Source organism: Haliotis asinina, chromosome 8 (genome assembly GCF_037392515.1).
Source record: "Haliotis asinina isolate JCU_RB_2024 chromosome 8, JCU_Hal_asi_v2, whole genome shotgun sequence".
Taxonomy (NCBI): domain Eukaryota; kingdom Metazoa; phylum Mollusca; class Gastropoda; order Lepetellida; family Haliotidae; genus Haliotis; species Haliotis asinina.
The window spans coordinates 55,290,975-55,303,446 of NC_090287.1; positions in this window are offsets into that span (position 1 = coordinate 55,290,975).

Here is a 12,472-nt window from a genome sequence, read left to right on the forward strand (position 1 = left end):
AGACACCTTAGTCAGCTGAAATACCATGTGATACGTATCCCTCAGGAGTTAAATTTGTGACACATTTACGACAAAGGAATTCCAATGTAGACACGTTTGCGGATTTGAAAAAGGGTTTGTTTCTAACCACTCTTTCATTTTTATTTCAAAGAAGACTCTTCCAGTTTGAAAATCAGAAACTGTCAGCTGTTTCACATTGAATTGTCTCCCCTTCTGAGAGGTCGCATGCTACATGTCTGAACAATGCCAAGAGTAACATAGATCCATCTGTATCTCTTAGTTTTTCAATGTAATGTTTCCACAAACCCAAGATAATACAATGTCATCATCTAAAATCTTGAAATTGAATGTTGGAACAGAGGTTGAATTAATAAAGACAAACTAAGGTTTAGAAGACACCTTAGTCAGCTGAAATACCATGTGATACATATCCCTCAGGAGTTAAATTTGTGACACATTTACGACAAAGGAATTCCAATGTAGACACGTTTGCGGATTTGAAAAAGGGTTTGTTTCTTACCACTCTTTCATTTTAATTTCAAAGAAGACTCTTCCAGTTTGAAAATCAGAAACTGTCAGCTGTTTCACATTGAATTGTCTCCCCTTCTGAGAGGTCGCATGCTACATGTAAGAAAAATCCTAAGAGTAACATAGATCCATCTGTATCTCTTAGTTTTTCAATGTAATGTTTCCACAAACCCAAGATAATACAATGTCATCATCTAAAATCTTGAAATTGAATGTTGGAACAGAGGTTGAATTAATAAAGACAAACTAAGGTTTAGAAGACACCTTAGTCAGCTGAAATACCATGTGATACATATCCCTCAGGAGTTAAATTTGTGACACATTTACGACAAAGGAATTCCAATGTAGACACGTTTGCGGATTTGAAAAAGGGTTTGTTTCTTACCACTCTTTCATTTTTATTTCGAAGAAGACTCTTTCAGTTTGAAAATCAGAAACTGTCAGCTGTTTCACATTGAATTGTCTCCCCTTCTGAGAGGTCGCATGCTACATGTCTGAACAATGCCAAGAGTAACATAGATCCATCTGTATCTCTTAGTTTTTCAATGTATTGTTTCCACAAACCCAAGATAATACAATGTCATCATCTAAAATCTTGAAATTGAATGTTGGAACAGAGGTTGAATTAATAAAGACGAAGAAACGTTTAGAAGACACCTTAGTCAGCTGAAATACCATGTGATACGTATCCCTCAGGAGTTAAATTTGTGACACATTTACGACAAAGGAATTCCAATGTAGACACGTTTGCGGATTTGAAAAAGGGTTTGTTTCTAACCACTCTTTCATTTTTATTTCAAAGAAGACTCTTCCAGTTTGAAAATCAGAAACTGTCAGCTGCTTCACATTGAATTGTTTCCCCTTCTGAGAGGTCGCATGCTACATGTCTGAACAATGCCAAGAGTTGACATAGTTCCATTTGTATCTCTTAGTTTTTCAATGTAATGTTTCCACAAACCCAAGATAATACAATGTCATCATCTAAAATCTTGAAATTGAATGTTGGAACAGAGGTTGAATTAATAAAGACAAACTAAGGTTTAGAAGACACCTTAGTCAGCTGAAATACCATGTGATACATATCCCTCAGGAGTTAAATTTGTGACACATTTTGGACAAAGGAATTCCAATGTAGACACGTTTGCGGATTTGAAAAAGGGTTTGTTTCTAACCACTCTTTCATTTTTATTTCAAAGAAGACTCTTCCAGTTTGAAAATCAGAAACTGTCAGCTGTTTCACATTGAATTGTCTCCCCTTCTGAGAGGTCGCATGCTACATGTCAGAAAAATCCTAAGAGTAACATAGATCCATCTGTATCTCTTAGTTTTTCAATGTAATGTTTCCACAAACCCAAGATAATACAATGTCATCATCTAAAATCTTGAAATTGAATGTTGGAACAGAGGTTGAATTAATAAAGACAAACTAAGGTTTAGAAGACACCTTAGTCAGCTGAAATACCATGTGATACATATCCCTCAGGAGTTAAATTTGTGACACATTTACGACAAAGGAATTCCAATGTAGACACGTTTGCGGATTTGAAAAAGGGTTTGTTTCTTACCACTCTTTCATTTTAATTTCAAAGAAGACTCTTCCAGTTTGAAAATCAGAAACTGTCAGCTGTTTCACATTGAATTGTCTCCCCTTCTGAGAGGTCGCATGCTACATGTCAGAAAAATCCTAAGAGTAACATAGATCCATCTGTATCTCTTAGTTTTTCAATGTAATGTTTCCACAAACCCAAGATAATACAATGTCATCATCTAAAATCTTGAAATTGAATGTTGGAACAGAGGTTGAATTAATAAAGACAAACTAAGGTTTAGAAGACACCTTAGTCAGCTGAAATACCATGTGATACATATCCCTCAGGAGTTAAATTTGTGACACATTTACGACAAAGGAATTCCAATGTAGACACGTTTGCGGATTTGAAAAAGGGTTTGTTTCTTACCACTCTTTCATTTTTATTTCGAAGAAGACTCTTTCAGTTTGAAAATCAGAAACTGTCAGCTGTTTCACATTGAATTGTCTCCCCTTCTGAGAGGTCGCATGCTACATGTCTGAACAATGCCAAGAGTAACATAGATCCATCTGTATCTCTTAGTTTTTCAATGTATTGTTTCCACAAACCCAAGATAATACAATGTCATCATCTAAAATCTTGAAATTGAATGTTGGAACAGAGGTTGAATTAATAAAGACGAAGAAACGTTTAGAAGACACCTTAGTCAGCTGAAATACCATGTGATACGTATCCCTCAGGAGTTAAATTTGTGACACATTTACGACAAAGGAATTCCAATGTAGACACGTTTGCGGATTTGAAAAAGGGTTTGTTTCTAACCACTCTTTCATTTTTATTTCAAAGAAGACTCTTCCAGTTTGAAAATCAGAAACTGTCAGCTGCTTCACATTGAATTGTTTCCCCTTCTGAGAGGTCGCATGCTACATGTCTGAACAATGCCAAGAGTTGACATAGTTCCATTTGTATCTCTTAGTTTTTCAATGTAATGTTTCCACAAACCCAAGATAATACAATGTCATCATCTAAAATCTTGAAATTGAATGTTGGAACAGAGGTTGAATTAATAAAGACAAACTAAGGTTTAGAAGACACCTTAGTCAGCTGAAATACCATGTGATACATATCCCTCAGGAGTTAAATTTGTGACACATTTTGGACAAAGGAATTCCAATGTAGACACGTTTGCGGATTTGAAAAAGGGTTTGTTTCTAACCACTCTTTCATTTTTATTTCAAAGAAGACTCTTCCAGTTTGAAAATCAGAAACTGTCAGCTGTTTCACATTGAATTGTCTCCCCTTCTGAGAGGTCGCATGCTACATGTCAGAAAAATCCTAAGAGTAACATAGATCCATCTGTATCTCTTAGTTTTTCAATGTAATGTTTCCACAAACCCAAGATAATACAATGTCATCATCTAAAATCTTGAAATTGAATGTTGGAACAGAGGTTGAATTAATAAAGACAAACTAAGGTTTAGAAGACACCTTAGTCAGCTGAAATACCATGTGATACATATCCCTCAGGAGTTAAATTTGTGACACATTTTGGACAAAGGAATTCCAATGTAGACACGTTTGCGGATTTGAAAAAGGGTTTGTTTCTTACCACTCTTTCATTTTTATTTCAAAGAAGACTCTTCCAGTTTGAAAATCAGAAACTGTCAGCTGTTTCACATTGAATTGTCTCCCCTTCTGAGAGGTCGCATGCTACATGTCTGAACAATGCTAAGAGTAACATAGATCCATCTGTATCTCTTAGTTTTTCAATGTAATGTTTCCACAAACCCAAGATAATACAATGTCATCATCTAAAATCTTGAAATTGAATGTTGGAACAGAGGTTGAATTAATAAAGACAAACTAAGGTTTAGAAGACACCTTAGTCAGCTGAAATACCATGTGATACATATCCCTCAGGAGTTAAATTTGTGACACATTTACGACAAAGGAATTCCAATGTAGACACGTTTGCGGATTTGAAAAAGGGTTTGTTTCTTACCACTCTTTCATTTTTATTTCGAAGAAGACTCTTTCAGTTTGAAAATCAGAAACTGTCAGCTGTTTCACATTGAATTGTCTCCCCTTCTGAGAGGTCGCATGCTACATGTCTGAACAATGCCAAGAGTAACATAGATCCATCTGTATCTCTTAGTTTTTCAATGTATTGTTTCCACAAACCCAAGATAATACAATGTCATCATCTAAAATCTTGAAATTGAATGTTGGAACAGAGGTTGAATTAATAAAGACGAAGAAACGTTTAGAAGACACCTTAGTCAGCTGAAATACCATGTGATACGTATCCCTCAGGAGTTAAATTTGTGACACATTTACGACAAAGGAATTCCAATGTAGACACGTTTGCGGATTTGAAAAAGGGTTTGTTTCTAACCACTCTTTCATTTTTATTTCAAAGAAGACTCTTCCAGTTTGAAAATCAGAAACTGTCAGCTGCTTCACATTGAATTGTTTCCCCTTCTGAGAGGTCGCATGCTACATGTCTGAACAATGCCAAGAGTTGACATAGTTCCATTTGTATCTCTTAGTTTTTCAATGTAATGTTTCCACAAACCCAAGATAATACAATGTCATCATCTAAAATCTTGAAATTGAATGTTGGAACAGAGGTTGAATTAATAAAGACAAACTAAGGTTTAGAAGACACCTTAGTCAGCTGAAATACCATGTGATACATATCCCTCAGGAGTTAAATTTGTGACACATTTTGGACAAAGGAATTCCAATGTAGACACGTTTGCGGATTTGAAAAAGGGTTTGTTTCTAACCACTCTTTCATTTTTATTTCAAAGAAGACTCTTCCAGTTTGAAAATCAGAAACTGTCAGCTGTTTCACATTGAATTGTCTCCCCTTCTGAGAGGTCGCATGCTACATGTCAGAAAAATCCTAAGAGTAACATAGATCCATCTGTATCTCTTAGTTTTTCAATGTAATGTTTCCACAAACCCAAGATAATACAATGTCATCATCTAAAATCTTGAAATTGAATGTTGGAACAGAGGTTGAATTAATAAAGACAAACTAAGGTTTAGAAGACACCTTAGTCAGCTGAAATACCATGTGATACATATCCCTCAGGAGTTAAATTTGTGACACATTTTGGACAAAGGAATTCCAATGTAGACACGTTTGCGGATTTGAAAAAGGGTTTGTTTCTTACCACTCTTTCATTTTTATTTCAAAGAAGACTCTTCCAGTTTGAAAATCAGAAACTGTCAGCTGTTTCACATTGAATTGTCTCCCCTTCTGAGAGGTCGCATGCTACATGTCTGAACAATGCTAAGAGTAACATAGATCCATCTGTATCTCTTAGTTTTTCAATGTAATGTTTCCACAAACCCAAGATAATACAATGTCATCATCTAAAATCTTGAAATTGAATGTTAGACCAGAGGTTGAATTAATAAAGACGAAGTAACGTTTTGAAGACACCTTAGTCAGCTGAAATACCATGTGATACATATCCCTCAGGAGTTAAATTTGTGACACATTTACGACAAAGGAATTCCAATGTAGACACGTTTGCGGATTTGAAAAAGGGTTTGTTTCTTACCACTCTTTCATTTTTATTTCAAAGAAGACTCTTCCAGTTTGAAAATCAGAAACTGTCAGCTGTTTCACATTGAATTGTCTCCCCTTCTGAGAGGTCGCATGCTACATGTCTGAACAATGCTAAGAGTAACATAGATCCATCTGTATCTCTTAGTTTTTCAATGTAATGTTTCCACAAACCCAAGATAATACAATGTCATCATCTAAAATCTTGAAATTGAATGTTGGAACAGAGGTTGAATTAATAAAGACAAACTAAGGTTTAGAAGACACCTTAGTCAGCTGAAATACCATGTGATACATATCCCTCAGGAGTTAAATTTGTGACACATTTACGACAAAGGAATTCCAATGTAGACACGTTTGCGGATTTGAAAAAGGGTTTGTTTCTTACCACTCTTTCATTTTTATTTCAAAGAAGACTCTTCCAGTTTGAAAATCAGAAACTGTCAGCTGTTTCACATTGAATTGTCTCCCCTTCTGAGAGGTCGCATGCTACATGTCAGAAAAATCCTAAGAGTAACATAGATCCATCTGTATCTCTTAGTTTTTCAATGTAATGTTTCCACAAACCCAAGATAATACAATGTCATCATCTAAAATCTTGAAATTGAATGTTGGAACAGAGGTTGAATTAATAAAGACAAACTAAGGTTTAGAAGACACCTTAGTCAGCTGAAATACCATGTGATACATATCCCTCAGGAGTTAAATTTGTGACACATTTTGGACAAAGGAATTCCAATGTAGACACGTTTGCGGATTTGAAAAAGGGTTTGTTTCTAACCACTCTTTCATTTTTATTTCAAAGAAGACTCTTCCAGTTTGAAAATCAGAAACTGTCAGCTGTTTCACATTGAATTGTCTCCCCTTCTGAGAGGTCGCATGCTACATGTCAGAAAAATCCTAAGAGTAACATAGATCCATCTGTATCTCTTAGTTTTTCAATGTAATGTTTCCACAAACCCAAGATAATACAATGTCATCATCTAAAATCTTGAAATTGAATGTTGGAACAGAGGTTGAATTAATAAAGACAAACTAAGGTTTAGAAGACACCTTAGTCAGCTGAAATACCATGTGATACATATCCCTCAGGAGTTAAATTTGTGACACATTTTGGACAAAGGAATTCCAATGTAGACACGTTTGCGGATTTGAAAAAGGGTTTGTTTCTTACCACTCTTTCATTTTTATTTCAAAGAAGACTCTTCCAGTTTGAAAATCAGAAACTGTCAGCTGTTTCACATTGAATTGTCTCCCCTTCTGAGAGGTCGCATGCTACATGTCTGAACAATGCTAAGAGTAACATAGATCCATCTGTATCTCTTAGTTTTTCAATGTAATGTTTCCACAAACCCAAGATAATACAATGTCATCATCTAAAATCTTGAAATTGAATGTTAGACCAGAGGTTGAATTAATAAAGACGAAGTAACGTTTTGAAGACACCTTAGTCAGCTGAAATACCATGTGATACATATCCCTCAGGAGTTAAATTTGTGACACATTTACGACAAAGGAATTCCAATGTAGACACGTTTGCGGATTTGAAAAAGGGTTTGTTTCTTACCACTCTTTCATTTTTATTTCAAAGAAGACTCTTCCAGTTTGAAAATCAGAAACTGTCAGCTGTTTCACATTGAATTGTCTCCCCTTCTGAGAGGTCGCATGCTACATGTCTGAACAATGCTAAGAGTAACATAGATCCATCTGTATCTCTTAGTTTTTCAATGTAATGTTTCCACAAACCCAAGATAATACAATGTCATCATCTAAAATCTTGAAATTGAATGTTGGAACAGAGGTTGAATTAATAAAGACAAACTAAGGTTTAGAAGACACCTTAGTCAGCTGAAATACCATGTGATACATATCCCTCAGGAGTTAAATTTGTGACACATTTACGACAAAGGAATTCCAATGTAGACACGTTTGCGGATTTGAAAAAGGGTTTGTTTCTTACCACTCTTTCATTTTTATTTCAAAGAAGACTCTTCCAGTTTGAAAATCAGAAACTGTCAGCTGTTTCACATTGAATTGTCTCCCCTTCTGAGAGGTCGCATGCTACATGTCAGAAAAATCCTAAGAGTAACATAGATCCATCTGTATCTCTTAGTTTTTCAATGTAATGTTTCCACAAACCCAAGATAATACAATGTCATCATCTAAAATCTTGAAATTGAATGTTGGAACAGAGGTTGAATTAATAAAGACAAACTAAGGTTTAGAAGACACCTTAGTCAGCTGAAATACCATGTGATACATATCCCTCAGGAGTTAAATTTGTGACACATTTTGGACAAAGGAATTCCAATGTAGACACGTTTGCGGATTTGAAAAAGGGTTTGTTTCTAACCACTCTTTCATTTTTATTTCAAAGAAGACTCTTCCAGTTTGAAAATCAGAAACTGTCAGCTGCTTCACATTGAATTGTCTCCCCTTCTGAGAGGTCGCATGCTACATGTCTGAACAATGCCAAGAGTAACATAGATCCATCTGTATCTCTTAGTTTTTCAATGTAATGTTTCCACAAACCCAAGATAATACAATGTCATCATCTAAAATCTTGAAATTGAATGTTGGAACAGAGGTTGAATTAATAAAGACGAAGAAACGTTTAGAAGACACCTTAGTCAGCTGAAATACCATGTGAAACGTATCCCTCAGGAGTTAAATTTGTGACACATTTACGACAAAGGAATTCCAATGTAGACACGTTTGCGGATTTGAAAAAGGGTTTGTTTCTTACCACTCTTTCATTTTTATTTCAAAGAAGACTCTTCCAGTTTGAAAATCAGAAACTGTCAGCTGTTTCACATTGAATTGTCTCCCCTTCTGAGAGGTCGCATTCTACATGTCTGAACAATGCTAAGAGTAACATAGGTCCATCTGTATCTCTTAGTTTTTCAATGTAATGTTTCCACAAACCCAAGATAATACAATGTCATCATCTAAAATCTTGAAATTGAATGTTGGAACAGAGGTTGAATTAATAAAGACAAACTAAGGTTTAGAAGACACCTTAGTCAGCTGAAATACCATGTGATACATATCCCTCAGGAGTTAAATTTGTGACACATTTACGACAAAGGAATTCCAATGTAGACACGTTTGCGGATTTGAAAAAGGGTTTGTTTCTTACCACTCTTTCATTTTTATTTCAAAGAAGACTCTTCCAGTTTGAAAATCAGAAACTGTCAGCTGTTTCACATTGAATTGTCTCCCCTTCTGAGAGGTCGCATGCTACATGTCAGAAAAATCCTAAGAGTAACATAGATCCATCTGTATCTCTTAGTTTTTCAATGTAATGTTTCCACAAACCCAAGATAATACAATGTCATCATCTAAAATCTTGAAATTGAATGTTGGAACAGAGGTTGAATTAATAAAGACAAACTAAGGTTTAGAAGACACCTTAGTCAGCTGAAATACCATGTGATACATATCCCTCAGGAGTTAAATTTGTGACACATTTTGGACAAAGGAATTCCAATGTAGACACGTTTGCGGATTTGAAAAAGGGTTTGTTTCTAACCACTCTTTCATTTTTATTTCAAAGAAGACTCTTCCAGTTTGAAAATCAGAAACTGTCAGCTGCTTCACATTGAATTGTCTCCCCTTCTGAGAGGTCGCATGCTACATGTCTGAACAATGCCAAGAGTAACATAGATCCATCTGTACCTCTTAGTTTTTCAATGTAATGTTTCCACAAACCCAAGATAATACAATGTCATCATCTAAAATCTTGAAATTGAATGTTGGAACAGAGGTTGAATTAATAAAGACGAAGAAACGTTTAGAAGACACCTTAGTCAGCTGAAATGCCATGTGAAACGTATCCCTCAGGAGTTAAATTTGTGACACATTTACGACAAAGGAATTCCAATGTAGACACGTTTGCGGATTTGAAAAAGGGTTTGTTTCTTACCACTCTTTCATTTTTATTTCAAAGAAGACTCTTCCAGTTTGAAAATCAGAAACTGTCAGCTGTTTCACATTGAATTGTCTCCCCTTCTGAGAGGTCGCATGCTACATGTCAGAAAAATCCTAAGAGTAACATAGATCCATCTGTATCTCTTAGTTTTTCAATGTAATGTTTCCACAAACCCAAGATAATACAATGTCATCATCTAAAATCTTGAAATTGAATGTTGGAACAGAGGTTGAATTAATAAAGACAAACTAAGGTTTAGAAGACACCTTAGTCAGCTGAAATACCATGTGATACATATCCCTCAGGAGTTAAATTTGTGACACATTTACGACAAAGGAATTCCAATGTAGACACGTTTGCGGATTTGAAAAAGGGTTTGTTTCTTACCACTCTTTCATTTTTATTTCGAAGAAGACTCTTTCAGTTTGAAAATCAGAAACTGTCAGCTCTTTCACATTGAATTGTCTCCCCTTCTGAGAGGTCGCATGCTACATGTCTGAACAATGCCAAGAGTAACATAGATCCATCTGTATCTCTTAGTTTTTCAATGTATTGTTTCCACAAACCCAAGATAATACAATGTCATCATCTAAAATCTTGAAATTGAATGTTGGAACAGAGGTTGAATTAATAAAGACGAAGAAACGTTTAGAAGACACCTTAGTCAGCTGAAATACCATGTGATACGTATCCCTCAGGAGTTAAATTTGTGACACATTTACGACAAAGGAATTCCAATGTAGACACGTTTGCGGATTTGAAAAAGGGTTTGTTTCTTACCACTCTTTCATTTTTATTTCAAAGAAGACTCTTCCAGTTTGAAAATCAGAAACTGTCAGCTGCTTCACATTGAATTGTCTCCCCTTCTGAGAGGTCGCATGCTTTATGTCTGCACAATGCCAAGAGTGACATAGTTCCATTTCTATCTCTTAGTTTTTCAATGTAATGTTTCCACAAACCCAAGATAATACAATGTCATCATCTAAAGTCTTGAAATTGAATGTTGGAACAGAGGTTGAATTAATAAAGACAAACTAAGGTTTAGAAGACACCTTAGTCAGCTGAAATACCATGTGATACATATCCCTCAGGAGTTAAATTTGTGACACATTTAGGACAAAGGAATTCCAAAGTAGACACGTTTGCGGATTTGAAAAAGGGTTTGTTTCTTACCACTCTTTCATTTTTATTTCAAAGAAGACTCTTCCAGTTTGAAAATCAGAAACTGTCAGCTGTTTCACATTGAATTGTCTCCCCTTCTGAGAGGTCGCATGCTACATATCTGAACAATGCTAAGAGTAACATAGATCCATCTGTATCTCTTAGTTTTTCAATGTAATGTTTCCACAAACCCAAGATAATACAATGTCATCATCTAAAATCTTGAAATTGAATGTTAGACCAGAGGTTGAATTAATAAAGACGAAGTAACGTTTGGAAGACACCTTAGTCAGCTGAAATACCATGTGATACATATCCCTCAGGAGTTAAATTTGTGACACATTTACGACAAAGGAATTCCAATGTAGACACGTTTGCGGATTTGAAAAAGGGTTTGTTTCTTACCACTCTTTCATTTTTATTTCAAAGAAGACTCTTCCAGTTTGAAAATCAGAAACTGTCAGCTGTTTCACATTGAATTGTCTCCCCTTCTGAGAGGTCGCATGCTACATGTCTGAACAATGCCAAGAGTAACATAGATCCATCTGTATCTCTTAGTTTTTCAATGTAATGTTTCCACAAACCCAAGATAATACAGTGTCATCATCTAAAGTCTTGAAATTGAATGTTGGAACAGAGGTTGAATTAATAAAGACAAACTAAGGTTTAGAAGACACCTTAGTCAGCTGAAATACCATGTGATACATATCCCTCAGGAGTTAAATTTGTGACACATTTACGACAAAGGAATTCCAATGTAGACACGTTTGCGGATTTGAAAAAGGGTTTGTTTCTTACCACTCTTTCATTTTTATTTCAAAGAAGACTCTTCCAGTTTGAAAATCAGAAACTGTCAGCTGTTTCACATTGAATTGTCTCCCCTTCTGAGAGGTCGCATGCTACATGTCAGAAAAATCCTAAGAGTAACATAGATCCATCTGTATCTCTTAGTTTTTCAATGTAATGTTTCCACAAACCCAAGATAATACAATGTCATCATCTAAAATCTTGAAATTGAATGTTGGAACAGAGGTTGAATTAATAAAGACGAAGAAACGTTTAGAAGACACCTTAGTCAGCTGAAATACCATGTGATACATATCCCTCAGGAGTTAAATTTGTGACACATTTACGACAAAGGAATTCCAATGTAGACACGTTTGCGGATTTGAAAAAGGGTTTGTTTCTTACCACTCTTTCATTTTTATTTCAAAGAAGACTCTTCCAGTTTGAAAATCAGAAACTGTCAGCTGCTTCACATTGAATTGTCTCCCCTTCTGAGAGGTCGCATGCTACATGTCTGAACAATGCCAAGAGTGACATAGTTCCATTTGTATCTCTTAGTTTTTCAATGTAATGTTTCCACAAACCCAAGATAATACAATGTCATCATCTAAAGTCTTGAAATTGAATGTTGAACCAGAGGTTGAATTAATAAAGACGAAGTAAAGTTTGGAAGACACCTTAGTCAGCTGAAATACCCTGTGATATATATACCTCAGGAGTTAAATTTGTGACACATTTACGACAAAGGAATTCCAATGTAGACACGTTTGCGGATTTGAAAAAGGGTTTGCTTCTTACCACTCTTTCATTTTTATTTCAAAGAAGACTCTTCCAGTTTGAAAATCAGAAACTGTCAGCTGTTTCACATTGAATTGTCTCCCCTTCTGAGAGGTCGCATGCTACATGTCTGAACAATGCTAAGAGTAACATAGATCCATCTGTATCTCTTAGTTTTTC